The sequence below is a fragment of the Globicephala melas genome, chromosome 1 (assembly GCF_963455315.2).
Source record: "Globicephala melas chromosome 1, mGloMel1.2, whole genome shotgun sequence".
NCBI classification, from domain to species: Eukaryota; Metazoa; Chordata; class Mammalia; order Artiodactyla; family Delphinidae; genus Globicephala; species Globicephala melas.
Window position 1 is genome coordinate 38856639 of NC_083314.1, and position 13893 is coordinate 38870531.

Here is a 13893-nt window from a genome sequence, read left to right on the forward strand (position 1 = left end):
GAATATTGAAGGAAGAGTGTCCTAGTGGGAAATCTGGGGAATTGGACAAATTCCTAAGGACAATATTTATAACTGAATGATGGGACTTGGTTTTCTACTCTCTTTGCTGAGCCAAATCTAAACTATTTATTTTCTTTCTTTTTTTTTCTATTTTTAAAAATTTTGAAGTATATTTGACTTACAATGTTGTGTCAATTTCTACTGTACAGGAAAGTGACTCAGTTACACACATATATACATTCTTCTTTTATATTCTTTTCCATTATGTTTTATCACAGGATATTGAATATAGTTTCTTGTGCTATACATTAGGACCTTGTTGTTTATCCTAGACTATTTATTTCCTTTCTATTATTTTTTAAATATAGTTGGGTGGGTCTTCCTCCCTTCCGCTTTTCCTTGAGTGTTTGAAAAACCCATGGCATCTAGTATAGCGCTTTGTTTAATATAAATGTCTTGAATGGTGGAATGCCCGCCCCCCTGCCCATCCTCACCCTGGGCAGGACTGGGCTAGATGATCTATGCAGAAGAACTTGGTATCCTTGTAAAATATCGTTAAGGTTAATTACCAGCCCGTTGTTCTAACCCACTGGGTTGTAATCTTGTGGGGACAAGGGACTGGATAATGTGGCAGTCGGTTGCCTCTTGCTGTTTTCTAAGGTGGAAGAAATGTGCCCTGCTTTCAAGGATCTAAGAGAAACATATATAAAAATAATCGATGTTTCGTAGCTGATGATTCTCTGGACATTGGCTGGAATCCCTGTGGCTGGGGGAGGGAGAAGAGCAGGAAACCAGTCAGCTTCGTGTACAGAAAGCTCTGTCCACACATCAGACGTCAGACCTGGACTGGCCTTTTATAACAGAAGCTACTTTGAGGGATGCTCTTGCTGATATGTGTGAGGGTCTGTATCTCCTTCTGCTGCATCTGCATGGGAAATACAGCAAAGGTTTTTGTTGATTTTTTTTTTTTTTGGAGGTAGGGAGAATCCCTGTGTCTAGCATACCCACGGGTGTATTTCCAAGAGCCAAAGAACAAAGACACAAAATAAACAATGTTCCAGATCAAACCAAAGTGACAACCACAGAAAACATGTAAAAACGCTAAGAGCATTGCAACCAGTAGCATTACCCCCCGTGGTTCTGAATTACAGAGCCCAGAAGAGCATGTTGGCAGTGGGCGTTGAGGTCTCGAGGCTAATTCCAGCAATTACTCAGCCAGCAGCCAGCTCCTTGGCTCAGAGAGAGCTGCTGCAGAGAGGCCTGGCGTACCAGCGTGTCACGTCCAGCCGTGCCTCATGGGTAACTGCTCTGGTTCTCTTAAAGTGGCAGAGGTTTTTTTTAAATATTTTCTTCCCTTTAACTGGGGAAAATACTTCCAGAGCTTTCGCCAGGTAATCACCGAAGCCACTGCTGTTCAGTATACAGATACCTATCTGAAGGCGCTGAGACAGCTGTATAAATGTAGCCCATTCCCGCACGCAGACCCACACCGTCCACCACCCATGCAGCCCAGAGGCTCTGAGTCCTGTTGGTTCAAAGCTGCTGCTGGTATTCTGAGGATGAGTTTCGGAGCATCTTTCCGGTGCTCTTTCAACCCCGTTTGTCTAATTAGACAAAATGTGTCCTGTTCGCCCCAGTTTCCCACTGGGGAACCCAGCTGTCTGCTGTTTTTGTGTGTGTCTACCCCAGTCATGCTGGATTCAGCACCACTTTACTGCTGGTGGCCTGGGGGCTTTTAGTGATCGTGTGTCTCTCCTGCACTGCATCACCTGATGGGAAGACCAAAGAGGGCAAAAGCTGTCCTTTCCCATTTCAGCTGGAGAAGGATTTGTGTATTCTAATCAACAGAAAGTGAATGTAGCTGGGGCGTTCAGATAAGGGATGTGGTGCTAATACAGGTGATCGGGAGAGTAGCAAAGGCCTCTGTCAAAGAGTTCCCCCAAGAACTACTGTCTACATTGGACCCTTGCTAAAATATAAAGCAGGATTTCTCAACCTTGATACTAGTGACATTTTGGATCAGGAACATCTTTGTTGTGGAAGGATGCCCTGTCTACCATAGATGTTTAGCAACATTTCTGGCCTCTAGTCACTAAATACCAGTAGTAGCCTCAGTTGTGACAACCAAAAATGTCTCGAGACAGTGCAGAATGTCCCTGAGGGTGGGGTGAGGAGAGAAGAATTGCTCTTGGTTGAGAAACTTCTATAAAATAAAATACCATGTCTGGTTTTGAACTGTACCTAAAGAGGATGCGAAAAAGGTGGCTATAAGGGCTTCAAGTTTAAAATGATGTCTGCCTCTGGCTTCTGATACAGCCTCACTCATTTACCCATGATGATGTCTGGAAAACACTGGAAGAGATGAAAATAAATACTGGGAAGTAGGGCTGGAATTCAGCTTGTTGCAAGAATCAATGAGAAATTTCCTTTAACATGGCACACGGAGCTGGTCTGAAGAAGGAACTCGGTGGCTCCTGCATACCGTGCTGTGCAGTGCCCTCGCCCTTCTCCTGGTATCTGTTCCACCAGTTTAGAAACACGTGGTCTGTCCCCACCAGAAAAGTGAACTGCCCTCCGCCAGTCCATAGCTGTTGTATTTTGTCCCAATACGGTTGTTCTGTTCCTCCTCCCTTCATAAGCACCTCTCTTTCTGCATCAGTATGGAGACTGACTCTGATGGTAATAAGTTAAGTAGGCAGGAAGTGGGAGATGTGGGATCGGACTGGTAGTGGTGCATTTCTGCTGGAGGTGAGAACGGAGACGGAGGGGCCCTGCCAACACATCGGAAATCATCATTTTAATGTGTCATATTGGTTGGTTGATTGGATGAGCAAGGAAATGGACTGAGGAAAGATGAGCCATATCAGAGAATACCCATTAGAAACTGGAAATGGACTGGGTGCTGACACCTCGTTATATCTTCATGTGCATTGCCTGAGAAGGAGCTTGGACTCTTGTTTGTTTAAGAAGACAGAGAACATTCTGAGGGTCATCTTTTAGTCTTGTTTGTGGTTTCCTTTGCTGTGTAAAAGCTTTTAAGTTTCAGTAGGTCCCATTTGTTTATTTTTCATTTTATTTCCAGTGCTCTAGGAGGTGGGTCAAGAAAGATCTTGCTGTGATTTATTTGTAAATAGTGCTGCAATGAACACTGGGATACATGACTCTTTTTGAATTATGGTTTTCTCAGGGTATATGCCCAGTAGTGGGATTGCTGGGTCATATGGTAGTTCTATTTTTAGTTTTTTAAGGAACTTCCATATGGTTCTCCATAGTGGCTGTATCAATTTACATACCCAGAAACAGTGCAAGAGGGTTCCCTTTTCTCCACACCCTCTCCAGCATTTATTATTTGTAGACTTTTTGATGTTGGCCATTCTGACCGGTGTGAGGTGATACCTCACTGTAGTTTTGATTTGCATTTCTCTAATGATTAGTGATGTTGAGCATCCTTTCATGTGTTTGTTGGCAATCTGTATATCTTCTTTGGAGAAATGTCTATTTAGGTCTTCTGTCCATTATTGGATTGGGTGGTTTGTTCTTTTGATGTTGAGCTGCATGAGCTGCTTGTATATTTTGGAGATTAATCCTATGTCAGTTGCTTCCTTTGCAAATATTTTCTCCCATTCTGAGGGCTGTCTTTTCTTCTTGTTTATAGTTTCCTTTGCTGTGCAAAAGCTTTTAAGTTTCATTAGGTCCCCTTTGTTTAGTTTTGACCTTATTTCCATTTCTCTAGGAGGTCGGTCAAAAAGGATCTTGCTGTGATTTATGTCATAGAGTGTTCTGCCTATGTTTTCCTCTGAGAGTTTTATAGTGACTGGCCTTACATTTAGGTCTTTAATCCATTTTCAGTTTATTTTTGTGTATGATGTTAAGGAGTGTTCTAATTTCATTCTTTTACATGTAGCTGTCCAGTTTTCCCAGCACCACTTGCTGAAGAGGCAGTCTTTCCTCCATTGTATACTCTAGCCTCCTTTATCAAAGATAAGGTGACCATATGTGCATTGGTTTATCTCTGGGCTTTCTATCTTGTTCCATTGATCTATATTTCTGGTGTTTGCCAGTGCCATACTGTCTGGACTACTGTAGTTTTGTAGTATACTCTGAAGTCTGAGAGCCTGATTCCTCCAGCTCTGTTTTTCTTTCTCAAGATTGCTTTGGCTATTCGGGGTCTTTTGTGTTTCCATACAAATTGTGAAATTTTTTGTTCTAGTTCTGTGAAAAAAGGTAATTGGTCATTTGATAGGGATTGCACTGAATCTGTAGATTGCTTTGGGTAGTATAGTCATTTTCACAATGTTGATTCTTCCAATCCAAGAACATGATATATCTCTCCATCTGTTTGTATCATCTTTAATTTCTTTCATCAGTGTCTTATAGTTTTCTACATACAGGTCTTCTGTCTCCTTAGGTAGATTTATTCCTAGGTATTTTTTTCTTTTTGTTGCAGTGGTAAATGGGGGAGTTTCCTTAATTTTTCATTCAGATTTTTTATCATTAGTGTATAGGAATGCAAGAGATTTATGTGCATTAATTTTGTATCCTGCTACTTGACGAAATTCATTGATTAGCTCTAGTACTTTTCTGGTAGCATCTTTAGGATTCTCTACGTATGGTATCATGGCATCTGCAAACAGGGACAGCTTTACTTCTTCTTTTCCGATTTGGATTTCTTTTATTTCTTTTTCTTCTCTGATTGCTGTGGCTAGAACTTCCAAAACTATGTTGAATAATAGTGGTGAGAGTGGGCAACCTTGTCTTCTTCCTGATCTTAGTGGAAATGGTTTCAGCTTTTCACCATTGAGGATGATGTTGGCTGTGGATTTGTCATATATGGCCTTTATTATGCTGAGGTAAGTTCCCTCTGTGCCTACTTTCTGGAGGTTTTTTTTTATCATAGATCGGTGTTGAATTTTGTCGAAAGCTTTCTCTGCATCTATTGAGATGATCGTATGGTTTTTCTCCTTCAGTTTGTTAATATGGTGTATCACATTGATTGATTTGCATATATTGAAGAATCCTTGCATTCCTGGGATAAACCCCACTTGATCATGGTGTATGATCCTTTTAATGTGCTGTTGGATTCTGTTTGCTAGTATTTTGTTGAGGAGTTTTGCATCTATGTTCATCAGTGATGTTGCCTGTAGTTTTCTTTCTTTGTGACATCCTTGTCTGGTTTTGGTATCAAGGTGATGGTGGCCTTGTAGAATGAGTTTGGGAGTGTTCCTCCCCCTGCTATATTTTGGAAGAGTTTGAGAAGGATGGGTGTTAGCTCTTCTCTAAATGTTTGATACAATTCGCCCATGAGGCCATCTGGTCCTGGGCTTTTGTTTTTTGGAAGATTTTTAATCACAGTTTCAATTTCAGGGCTTGTGATTGATCTGTTTTATATTTTCTATTCTTTTCTGGTTCAGTCTCGGAAGGTTGTGCATTTCTAAGAATTGGTCTATTTCTTCTAGGTTGTCCATTTTATTGGCATATAGTTACTTGTGATAATCTCTCATGATCTATTAATTTTATAGAAAGTAATTTTATGGGTCCTTTTTTGAGTGATTAAATGCTGTAAGAATTTTTAGTGGTTTTCTTTTCTTCATAGTTAGAAAGAGTGATTAGAGTATCTTTTATATAACATGGCATTTTTCCTTTCAACAGTTGTATGTATTTTGTATTCTTTGCTCTTCTCCATATAGACTTTAATCAGAATGGATTCATTGTGTGCTATAATCTGCTATTATCCTACATCATGAAAATGAGTTATTTCCATCTCCTAAATATAATGCTGAATGTAATATATAAAAAAGTAAAAGGCAATATAGTTTCAGTTGATAGATATCAAGTTGTTGATAGATGCGAAGTCTGAATATAATTTACTTCATCTAGGGATTTATATATATATATAAAAATAATATTTAGCCATTGAAAAACAATTCCATTATAAAACAAAGGCCACATCACCCTACATCTCAGCGCAAGAGCAGACCTGTAAGGTGATTTATTGTAAGAAACAGGAGAAATATTTTAAAAATTCTTTACTCAGAATGAAACAAGAAGATGGTGGTATATAAGAAATAGGAGTGGTGAGCCATACATAGAGGAGAAGAAGGGAAGAAAATGGAGTTAGGGGAAATAAGAAAGGATTGTAGGAAGAATAAGGATGCAAACACATAATTAAAATTCACTTGAAGAATGTTAAGATCAGAATTGACACTTTTAGAATATGGACTCATATGTGGAAGGCAGTCTTGAGATGTTCTTCCACAATGTAGAAAAAACAGTAGAATATCATGAGAGGAAGTAGTAAATATAGAATAGAATTATTGAGGTTCCTGACGATGAAACCGGAACAATGAGAGCAGAAATCGTTTTTAAAAAGAGAAAAGAGGGCTTCCCTGGTGGCGCAGTGGTTGAGAGTCCGCCTGACGATGCAGGGGACACGGGTTCATGTCCCGGTCCGGGAAGATCCCACATGCCGTGGAGCGGCTGGGCCTGTGAGCCATGGCCGCTGAGCCTGCGCGTCCGGAGCCTGTGCTCCGCAACGGGAGAGGCCACAACAGTGAGAGACCCGTGTACCGCAAAAAAAAAAAAAAAAAAAAAAAAAAAATAAGAAAAGAAAAACTTTTCTGGGCTTAAAAGGACTAACCGTATTACAGACAAAATACACAGAAAGGGAGCCATATGGAGGCACAGTCTGCCATAATTTTAAAATTCCTGAATCAAGGAAGAAAGTGTATAAGGATCCAAGCAGAAAACAGGGTTGCTTATAAGGAGGAAAAAGATGTCAGACGTCTGCTTGGTAACACTTCATGCCAGACACAGTGAAATGATGTAACCGAGTACTAAGAGGAGAAGACGGTAGTTCGAGAAGTTTATATCCAGTAGAATTGCTTTAATGTGTGAAGTCAACAGAAGGACTGCTCTAAAGATGCTTTGAGGTGCCTGCTGTGGTCAGGCCCTCTTCTCGTAGAATCACCTTCAACTCTAAGGACCCTGAGGAGTAGGTGGGCCCTTGAGCCATGTGACTTGCCATCTCCAGCTAACCTGGTTGGACCAGGAGTGGACATCTCTCGGAAGTAACCTGTGACTTAAGAGTTGGCTAATGGAGATGAGTGAGCCAATTAGATTCTTCTTCAGGGATTTTGGAGCAGAGAAAATGTGGTGGTTGGTTTGAAGACTGGAGCTGGGAAGTCACAGGGATGAGAGTATTGCTAGCACCGTGGCAAGTCAAACCACGTGCAAACTAACCTTCAGGGAGGGCTTCCCTGGTGGCGCAATGGTTGAGAGTCCGCCTGCCGATGCAGGGAACACGGGTTCGTGCCCCGGTCCGGGAAGATCCCACATGCCGCGGAGCAGCTGGGCCCATGAGCCATGGCCGCTGAGCCTGCGCGTCCGGAGCCTGTGCTCCGCAACGGGAGAGGCCACAACAGTGAGAGAGGCCCGTGTACCGCAAAAAAAAAAAAAAAAAAAAAAAAACAACAAAACACCTTCAGGGAGAAGCAGAAACTAGGAGGACGCAGAGAAGCTGATCGGGGGAGAGATAGGAGAAGAGACCAGGGTCAGAGGGAAGCAGAGTGGCCGTGAAAGGAGACAGGGTTGCTACCTCAGTTCCTTTCTTGTTCCCATGAAGCCCTTTCATCTTTCGAGTTTTATCCTGTGCCATTACAGGAAATCCTCTTGGACATGAGCAGGTGTCTCTTCCTTCCAGTCAAGAAAAGTTCTTACTACAAGGACATTTTCAGATAATCGAGGACTTATGAAGTGCGCCACCTTGGAACCTGGAATTGAAAAAGTTGCTTGAAGTAGAATAAAAATTATAAATCAAATAATAATGAAGTATGAAAAGTTTGGATTGCTCTGTGGGCCTCTCATCAGGCGTAATACTAAATTTATCCCTAAATTCTTGAGGACACTCGTCACCTAGTGAGCCACCCTGATGTCTTAGCCACTCTCATGACAGAAGGTGGCGGAGGGTTTGGTGCTTCTTTTCACAGTGGCACCAGGATGAAACTTTAAAGTAAAGAATGTTGTTAGGGATCATTATTCCTAACTTAGGCAATAATCCTATAATCTGACATAAAGGATCTTCCAGAGCAGCTTCTCTCTGAGGTAGCATTTATCATCAGGATTTTCAGCAAATATTTATTAAGAATTAACAGTGTGTAGGCTACTTTGTTAGCTAAAGGTTATCTGATGATTAGAATGCGTGATTATAAGAGAAATAATGATCTTATATGTTTATCATAGGGCATTATCTTTTTAAAAAATTAATTAATTAAAAAAATTGAAGCATAGTTGATTTACAGTGTTGTGTTAGTTTCCGGTGTACAGCTAAGTGATTCAATTGTACATATATATATTCTTTTTCATATTCTTTTCCATTATGGTTTTTATCATCAGGATTTTAATTGCATTTAAATATAACTACAACAATGTAGCAAACATCTACGACGTAGCCTGGGAAGAAAACTGGGGAAAAACATACCAAAATATTGACATGATTTTCTTTGATGATGGGACAAGAAGTGATTTTTTTTTTCTTTTCTCTCTCTCTCTGTCTCATACACCACATATCCACACAGATGTTTGTGTGTATATGTTTGCTTCAGTGAGTAAATGTTGATTTTTAAATGAAAAGATAAACTTTATATTATTAAAACATTTGAAAAAATACTGAGCAACATTTCCAAATAAAACCGTAGTAATGACTTACTAAGAGCCTGCTCTTTGTGGGTACCGTGTTCAGGCTGTTTATAAGCATTGTCTCCCCAAATGTTGTGAATCCAACAAAGAGAGGGTGGGTTATTGCCATTTTCTAGAGTAGGAAACTCATGCTCTTTGAGGTTAAAGACTTGACAAGGTCTCACAGGCAGTAATTAGCAGGTCTGGGAATTTGAATCCAGATCCCTTCCACTCCCGAGTCCTCTCTCTACCCCACTGCACTGCATCTTCTGAATAAGCCAGAGATTGAGATGGGACTTGTAAACTTGTGTCACTGCACTGGGATTAATCACTATGAAGAGGAAAGAGAGAGAATCCAGGGGAGAATTGGGGAGAATCCAGGGTTTTGGAGGAAGGTTATTTAGAGAAACCACCAGGTATATGATATGGAACAAGTCATCGACTCTTCTCCCTTTCAAGCTTCAGTTTCTTTGTGAAACTAAGGTCTTGGGTCACTCAGTCCCTTGGCATCTTGCCACTCTTATGTTCTTGGGCTCATCTAAACAAGCACGCCAACCAGGATTGGGCTCGTTTCTTTGTTGTTGCTTGCTGTTCGTTTTTGCTTTAGCAGGGATTTGAGATGGGAATGAAAAACATGGGCAAGGTTGTAAAGTACAGTAGAGTTCAGTTAGAGAGTTTTATGGTTAAAGTTCCAGAAAGCAGTAATTATTATGCAATACATAATATGGGTTGAACAATGATTTGGAAACATGCAATTACTTTTTCATCTGAGTTGTACATTTTTTTTTTTTTTTTTTTGCGGTACACGGACCTCCCACTGTTGTGGCCTCTCCTGTTGTGGAGCACAGGCTCTGGACGCACAGGCTCAGCGGCCATGGCTCACGGGCCTAGCTGCTCCGTGGCATGTGGGATCTTCCCGGACCGGGGCACGAACCCATGTCCCCTGCATTGGCAGGTGGGCTCTCAACTACTGCGCCACCAGGGAAGCCCCTGAGTTGAACATTTTTTATGGAAAATTCTAGTTTTTTCATTCTAACCAGAAATCATAACACATGTTCCAGTACTTTCCTTAAATGACACTAGTTACAGACATATTCACACTATAATGAGTCAATTGACCTAACCATAAGTTATTATCTTAATTTCTTTCTGTTTTTGTACCTGAATACATCATGTTCCACGTGTGTATTAAAGAGAACAATGGCTTAGGAGCCAGGAGATTGCCCCTACCTATCTATATAAAACTGGCCAAATTACTCTACCTATCGGGCTTCAATTTTCTCATGTATAAAATGAGTTGAACTGTGCCTATTCCAACACTCGCTGTAGCCTACAAACTACTTTTTCCTCACTTTTTAAAGAGCTCTTGACTCCGCTTGACTGACAAAATACACAGAAAATATGACAATAAGAGCCAGCATTTACTGAGTACTCATTAAGTTTCAGGTACTTTCTGAGTGTTTTGTATGTGTTATTTCAGTTAAATCTCAGGACATCCTTTTGACGTTAGAGAGTACTGTTATTACTCCACTTAAAGTTAGAAAGCTCAGAGAGTGTCAGTAACTATATAAGGTTAAACGGCCGAACATTTGCTCAAGTCTTTCAACTCCAGGACCTGAGTTCTTGGGCACTTTGGTAATATCAAGGCCACACGGGGGTGGTGGAAGGGCCCCTGAATAGCAGTGCATACGTGGCTGGGGGTGAAGAGCTGCAGGGGTAGGTCTGTGCCTCTGGAGATGGCTTAGGGTAATCCCTTACTATTGGTATTTATGCAGTACCTGTGAACCCACCCTCTGAGAAAATGTACATTACCCATGAAGGTTGACCGTCCTCAAAAAGAATATCCACTTCCATGGGGGAACTTTAGAGAGCTTCGATGCAATCATCTGCAGCCTAGTCTGAATGAGTCAGCCCGGGGTCCGCTCAGTATTCCAGGCCAGCCATGCGGCTCCTTGGTGATCATCTTCTGAGTTGGCTACGGGAGTCTGTCAAGGTTTTTTTCAGTGGTTGCCTGTAGTGCCCCAGTGTCTAAACAGGGCAACTGACCAGTTGGTGGATTCGTCTCTCTCCTCCCTCTGCTTTCTCTTCCCGCTCCCCCTGGATGTCTTCCTGGCTGTTCTCTTTGCCTCCAGCCCTACTTTTTGGGTGGCAAAGGAAGGTGCAATTCAAACTGTTTCAAGATGGACAAGACGAGAAACTGTCACTATTGACAGGAATGATGCCTTTGCATCCTTATAGACCTTGACTATTCCGCTTTCCCATCTGCCAGCCTCTCCAGCCTGGAGGTGGGAAATAAACAGATGGGGGAGACTGGCTTCCAACTGCCTAGATGTCTCTTGCTGTCACTGAACTGTTACCCCTGGGTTACCACTGTCATGGTTATCCCACTGGGGTCATTGTGTTTGACAAACACGTCTTGATTTCTCTCCAATCCAGCAAAAGCATTAGCTTCTTCTCCTGTTTTTGCCGTTCCAGTGTTAGGTGTAGGAAATTAATAAAATTCCGAAACTATTTTTACTGCTTCAGTGTTTTGTGTAAAAGAATCAATATTATCCTAAGTCATATATGTGTTGTATAGATATTGCATATATGTGTGTGATTCTGTATTTTCGATTGTTTTGTTCTACATTTGCAAAAGGTTTAGGGGCTGTTCTCAGAGGTGGTTGCCTATAGAGGTGGGTTAATGTGACACTGTTGCTCACAGGCAAGCATCATGGAGAAAATTACATTTACTTCACTGTAATGACCAGAGTTAAGCAAAGGTTTTAATTTTCCTGTTCCAAAGCCTCTATAGAACCTCAGTCCGACTGAGAAGGGGGAAGCACATTTAGTGAGTCCATGATCAGGAAACGACAAAGGAACTTTAAAAAAAAAAAAGCAGGTGGGTTTTGAAGGAAAAGAAATTCAGCACATTTCATAAAGGTAGGCTAACTAGAAGGATAGGAAGAGAAGGTGACAGGAAGGGCTAACCTCATGGGTGGGATGGTTCTTCATGCTTTATCTGAAAAACTGAAGGGGTTGCTCAAATAATCTCTCCTGACACTTCTAAACTCAGGTTTTATGAATTTTTATAATTGCATGTTTTCCCTTCTTTTAATTTGTTGTTAGGCTCTCATCATTTCTTCATAGGACCCTTCAATAGTCTTCTCGCTGTGTTTCATATTATCGCCTGTGTTCTTTTGCCCTTTCAGTCCAGCCTTTCTGCTGCCTCATTACCTTCTCAGAACATGGATCAGAGTCTCCTTTGAAAACCCCCCTCCCTCTGCCCACAGGGTGAGGGTCAGAGGCCTGCCAATCAGAGGCTTTCATATTGGACCCCAGGTCACCTTTCCAACCTTACTTCTCTACACCTGCTTTCCTTACCTTGCACTTAACCTCGGAGCTGAAGTGGTTGTTAGTCCAGAACACATTGTTGACAGTTCTCCCCTCTGTGCCTTTGGGCTGCACATAGCGTATGAACTGTCTGTTAGATCCAAGATCTGTCTGTTCCGTGGTCCTTGGCCCTCTCAAACTCCAGTCCCTGATAAAAGGACAGAGAAGGAAGTGGTATGCACTGCCATCCCCTCTATTCTCCCAGCACTGGTCCTGAGGCAGGATCCTCTCAGGCTCTTGGCATCTCCCTGGAGAAGGGTGTAGCCGTCAGTGCACACAGTTTTCGTGACTTTTGACTGTGTGGGTTCCTGTCAAGTAACTTTGTCAAATATCTTCATCTAGGGAAAGTCAGAAGGGTCTGATGGGGTTCCAGGGTTCAGTTCTCTTAAATGTGGGCCCCCTCCTGGTTCATCCAAAACATATTTAACTACAACTCATGACCTTTCCCCAAGATCTGATCTCTTCAAGAGTTGTTATCTCAGTAAACGGTGCTATTACTTCTCCTGCTACATGTACCAGACTGCAGGAGTCATGTCTGATATCTTGTCCTCACCTCCAGGTCAATCCATTACCAAGTCTGTTGATTGTTACGTCCCTAATGTCTCCCAGATTTGCCCATTGTCTCCAAATCTCCATTGCTACTCTCACCTCTTCTCTGGACAACTGAAATAATTTCTTCTGTGGTCAACCTCCATTCATTCCCCCAGTCCTACCCCATATTGTTTTTTTGTTGTTGTTTGTTTGGTTTTTTTTTGCGGTACGCAGGCCTCTTACTGTTGTGGCCTCTCCCGTTGCGGAGCACAGGCTCCGGACGCGCAGGCTCAGCGGCCATGGCTCACGGGCCCAGCCGCTCCGCGGCATGTGGGATCTTCCCAGACCGGGGCACGAACCCGTGTCCCCTGCATCGTCAGGCGGACTCTCAACCACTGCGCCACCAGGGAAGCCCCATTCTCCATATTGTAATGAGAATGACTTTTTTGAAACACAGTTCTGATCATGACAACCTTTGCTTAAACACTCAGTGGTTTCCTTGCTTTGAAGATGAAGACAAAATTCTTGAACTGACCTGGAAAGGACAAAGAGGTTGCTCTTGACCTCTCACCTTTCTTACCCCTCCAGCCTCAACTTCTGCTGTGCATCCCTCGCTCTCTGCACTTCAGTCTCATGAGTTCTCTTTCATTCCTTGCATGCACTCTTTCCCTTCCTGCCACAGGCATTTGCACAAGTTATTCCATCTGCTTAGAATACTATCCCTCTCTCACTTGCTTAATAAACTTTCCCTTTAGAACTCAATTTAGTCATTACTTCTTCAGGAGAACCTTTTCTGATCTTCAAGTCAAATCTTCCTATTACTTCTCTCTAAATAGTATGTTCTACCTCTTTGGGGCCTCATTACGGTTTTTTATTTATTTGTTAAATGATTCAGTTGCTTTATTTCCCTGTTGGGCTGTAAGCTCCAGTAAGCCAGGGATCATGTCTGGTTGTACTCATTATTAGATCACCAATACCTGGTACTTAATAGGTTCCTTTAAATATTTGTTGAAGGCCACGAGGAAGGACATTTACCGTACACTTAAGTTCATGTTGTTTTCTCACTGACGCTCCTCTTTTTCCTCCTCTTACTTAAGGTTCAGTCTAGATGCCTGATCCTAGATTATACTATCCTGGTCCTCAGCAGCCTGAATTACTCTGTGATTCATCTGATCCGTTCAGCTAACATTCTCTCAGTGTCTGCTGTGCCTGGCAATGCACTGCTCCTTGGGGATATACAGATGGAAAAGACATGGTCCCTGACACACATGACCCATAGCTTACCAGAATGTGGTGTGACTAAGTGCTGTGCTCAGT

The 13893-nt window shown here is 42.0% G+C and overlaps 1 protein-coding gene across 15 annotated transcripts in view; it reads left to right on the forward strand.

Annotated features, from left to right (window-relative positions):
• HHAT (hedgehog acyltransferase) overlaps positions 1-13893 on the forward strand; it is a 360564-nt gene that overhangs the window by 217099 nt on the left and 129572 nt on the right. The window lies entirely within an intron of this gene.